This window comes from Molossus molossus, unplaced genomic scaffold (assembly GCF_014108415.1).
Source record: "Molossus molossus isolate mMolMol1 unplaced genomic scaffold, mMolMol1.p scaffold_m16_p_6, whole genome shotgun sequence".
Taxonomy (NCBI): domain Eukaryota; kingdom Metazoa; phylum Chordata; class Mammalia; order Chiroptera; family Molossidae; genus Molossus; species Molossus molossus.
Window position 1 is genome coordinate 45,520,265 of NW_023425399.1, and position 3,239 is coordinate 45,523,503.

General features: G+C 39.2%; 1 pseudogene; it reads left to right on the forward strand.

Moving 5' to 3' along the window:
* Window positions 1-1,565: 1,565 nt before the first annotated feature.
* On the forward strand, window positions 1,566-2,365 carry LOC118618997 (annotated as a pseudogene).
* Window positions 2,366-3,239: the final 874 nt, after the last annotated feature.

Here is a 3,239-nt window from a genome sequence, read left to right on the forward strand (position 1 = left end):
GAGTGTATGGATGAAGTATTGGATGTGCATAACTGAGAAACCACAGCATGTCTTAGCTGATTATAATTCAGACTGATCAAAAGACTGCAGGAGAGAAAACTGTTCACCTATGGTAGACCCCTGATGCTAGTTGACTCATTAACCAGAAACTGATTATCCAGATCTCTTGATCCCACCCACCCCCAACACCCACACACAGCTGCTACCTTTTCCCTTTTACTGCTCATTAGCATCCATGGCAAAGGAGGAGCAATGGGTAAGATCAGAACTACAGGAGTCCTTTTTTGTTATTATTTTTTACTTGATTCAGGCCAGAATGAAGAATGAAGTTGAAACTAGAAACAGATAATTTAATTGTTTTTTCTTTACTGTGGTCAAATGTACATAAACATAAACTTTACCACTTCAATAATTTTTAAGTGTACATTTCAGTGGCATTAAGTATATTCACATTGTTGTGCAACCATCACCACCACCATCCACCTCCAGAATTTTTTCAAAACTTTTTAGAATTTGAGGTTGTTAGTGCATTTTGGTTTTCCATCATGCCTCTATCCTCCATTTATTCAGATATTCAAGAGTTGACTGGATTAGGTAAAAAGAAGTCTATTATTTTTTATATTTTTTATCAAATGTTAAAAAGCAAGGATGTTGTAGCAGATAGATATTGCTCCATAATAAATGAGCCCAAAATATAATGGCTTAAAACAACCATCATTTGTTTTGTCACTATCCTAAGAAATGGCCATTTGTGATGGGCTCAGATGGGTAATTCCACTTATTTTGGCTAGATGCAGTTGATGTTGGCTGGGCACACTCATGTGTCTGCTGTCAGTTGCCAGGTCTTCTGGGGTCTGGTTGGTGTAAAATAACTCATCTTAATTTGTGTGGTCTCTCAACCCTCACCAGACTTAATCAACATTGAAGCTCAGCAGGATCTCAAGAGCAGTGAGAAGAGAGCCAGTGCTGATGTGCTGGCATGTCTCTGCTTACATCACATTTCTACTGTCCCATTGCCCAAAGCAAGTTATATGACCAAGCCTATAGTCAGTGTGATAAACCCTCAAAGGCATAATAAGGAGACATGAACAAATTAGGGCCATTTCTGTAATTAATCCACCATAAATATTATTCTTTTTAGGGCTAGAATTCTCTATGGAGATAACTATTCTTCTAAGATAACCTTAGTTTATGTTAAAGTATAACAGCCCCTCTTTGATTTCCAAATATTTTCAAAAGCTGAATTTGCATAACTGACAGAGTGGGCCATAGGCATTTGGGCCCCAACAGTTGACCACCTTTATAATACAACAAAATCACTGAAATCTAAACCATATTTTCTCTCTGGCTCAACAAGGTAGAGGTTTGTTTGACCACTGTGATTAGTCATACCACTTCTGCTGGTCATCTTGCATCATATCTTCTTAAAAAAAAAAAATCAGAGATTCCCCTTCCCCCAGCTTATCCTAACCCCACCCCCCAGCACTACTCTAGCTGCACAGCACTGGCTCCAAGATCCAGGTTCCTGTTACCAGCACCTCTGTCCTCTCCTTCTAGCTACCATCATGATCATCTGCTCGGACCTCAGACATGATGAGATGTTCTCTGATTCCACAAGAGCCAGGAGATTGCAGATGGTCTGTGCTTCATGGTGGAGGGGAAGATGATCAGTAGGACAGAGGATAACCTTGATGACTTGCTTATTGGTGAACATGCCTCTGCTGAAGCCCCAGAGGGCAAAGGTACTGACAGCACAGTAAGCACTGGTGTTGATATTATAATGAACCATCATATGCAGGAAATCAGCTTCACAAAAGAAACCTATAAGAAGTACATCAAGCTCTGGCCAGTGTGCTCAGTAGTTAGAGTGTCAGCTGGTGTACAGAAGGGTCTTCAGTTGGATTCCCGGTCAAGGTCATATACCAGGTTTGCAGGTTTGATTCTGGCCCTGATCAGGGCCTGTGCAGGAGGCAACCAATTGATGTGTCTCTCTCACATCTGTTTCTCTCTCTGTGTCTTTCTCTCCTCCTCCTTTTTCTCCTCCTCCTTCCTCCCTTCCAGTGTTTCTAAAAATCAATGGAAAAAAATATCCTCAGGTAAGGATGAACAACAACAAAAGAGAAGTACATTTAAGATTACATGAAATCAATAGAAGGAAAATTTGAAAACCAGAGACCAGAAAAAGTAAAACCTACATGACAGCAGCTGCAAAACAAATCAAGCACATCCTTACTAATTCAATAACTAACAGTTCTTTATTGCTAAAAACATAAATCCAGATGGCATGGTTGCTCTGCTGGACTACCATGAGGATGGTTTGACCCCAAATATGATTCCCTTTAAGGATGGTTTAGAAATGAAATGATGTTAATAAATTTGACAATTTGGATCTATTACTTGTCATCACAACTGGCTGCTGCTTTTCATCCACACACTAGGACTACGACAAATAGGACTGATGTTATTTTGAGCTCTTAATTTATTTTGACCCTAATTTATTTGAAGCAGAGGCTTTTTTTTTTTTTTTTTTTACCCTCACCCGAGGACATTTTTCCATTTTTGGTTCAAACGGAGTGGGAGGGAGAGAGAGGAAGAGAGAGAGAGAAACATCGATGTGAAAGGGACACATCGAGTGGCTGCCACCCAAACGACCCGACCAGGGCTAGGGACAAATTGCTACCGAGATATGTGCCCTTAACAGGAACTGAACCTGGGTCTCTCTGTACCACAGGCCGATGCTCTAACCGCTGAGCCAAACCGGCCAGGGCCAAAGGCATTTTTTTTTTTTTTAAACATGTCATGTAGGCTGTCTAAAAATAAAATGCATTTAAGCCAAAAAAAAAAAAAAAAACACAGAGTTTTGTACCACAGGAGAGGAATAATGAAAGGAGAGAGAAAACTATGTGCAGTGCTGGCTTCTTCCTTCCATGTTTAAATATCTGCTCGATCTCCAATCCATGCCACATTCTCACCAGTACAGTTGGGCTAATTTTGGTTAAATCATCCTTTTTGCTTAGTGGTCTCAAAATCAAAAAGTAAATATTACTCTTTTTTTCACATCAGAATTTAATGAAAATCTGACTGAAGTTTTAAATATTTGGATCAAGAATCTGTCATAAATTGGGAAAGCTATAACTTCAGTTGAAAGTATCAAGTATATTTCTTTTTTCTTTTTATTATTTTTATTTTACAAAAGTAATATTGCTCTTGGTAGTAAATTCTGTGCCTTTTTACCCCAG